Here is a 1,178-nt window from a genome sequence, read left to right on the forward strand (position 1 = left end):
GTGCAGCCCGGCCGTCGCGGCGGCGCAGGCCGATCCCCCAGCTTTTCTCTCCCGCTGGCGCGGTCGGTTCGCCTCCGCCCATCCTGCAGCTTCTGTTTTCTGGGGCGCTTCCTCCGTCTCCCAGCTCCACCCTTAAAAAAAAAAAAAGTTTCTCTGCGACAGGCTTTCCTTGTGCCTTTCAGTTAGCCTCGAACTCCTGGCACTCCTCCTGCCTCAGCCTCTTGAGTGCTGGATGACAGGTGTGCACCACCATGCTCTGCCCAGAGGGGCGAGTCCAGGGGTCAGTACCTGCCTCGCAAGGCTGTACACAGTCACGAAGAATTCTTCAGGTGTGTTCCAAGACCAGTGCCCCGCTTTTTAAATGGGGCGACTCTGAACCGAAGCTGCCCACCAGAAGAGTGAGCCACGTTGCTGAGCATCATTGTGACCAAAGCCTTTCAAAGCGCGCTGGGGAGACAGCTCAGTAGAATAAGCGCCTACCTGGCAAGCACAAGGTCTAGTTCAATCCTTAGTACAAAAAAAAAAAAAAAATCTTGCAAAGCAAAGGCCACTGGGAAAACAGAGTTCAAAAGAGACTGTTGCAGACCACTGTGAACGCGGGTTCCACGCAGCTGCAGTGCAGCCGGGAGGCCCCAGAGCCTGCACTAGGTGAACCGAACCAGCCAAGCGCTGCACAAGTTCCGCCGTTTATTACACAGGCCACCCAGCGCCTCAGGGCCCCTGAAGCTAAATGTAGTCTGTGCTCTGACTCCAGCCCCAGTTCACCTCAGTTTTGCTCCTGATGACTAGCACCTGGGAATCACTGAACTATTCTTGGACAAACGAGCTAGTGATGCATGCCTGTCATCCTATCACTTGTGAGGCTGAGGCAGGAGGATCATTATGAGTTCATGACCAGCCTGGCCTTCATAGTGATGTTAAGGCCAGCCTAAGCTGCAGAGAGAGACCCTATCACACAAAAACGACAGAACAAAACATCTATCAACCTTGTGCCTCAATGTACAGTGGAACACTACTGCAGTAAAGTAGTAGTGCCAGCTCCTGCACCCTGGATAACGGTCTTTACTTATTTGGTACAGCGTCCCCCTGCAGCATGCATGTGATAACGGGGATTAAACCCAGGTTCTTAGGATTGGCAGGCAAGTGCTAAGACACTGAGCTATCTCCCCAGAGATAAG

This window comes from Octodon degus, unplaced genomic scaffold (genome assembly GCF_000260255.1).
Source record: "Octodon degus isolate 3935 unplaced genomic scaffold, OctDeg1.0 scaffold00025, whole genome shotgun sequence".
NCBI classification, from domain to species: domain Eukaryota; kingdom Metazoa; phylum Chordata; class Mammalia; order Rodentia; family Octodontidae; genus Octodon; species Octodon degus.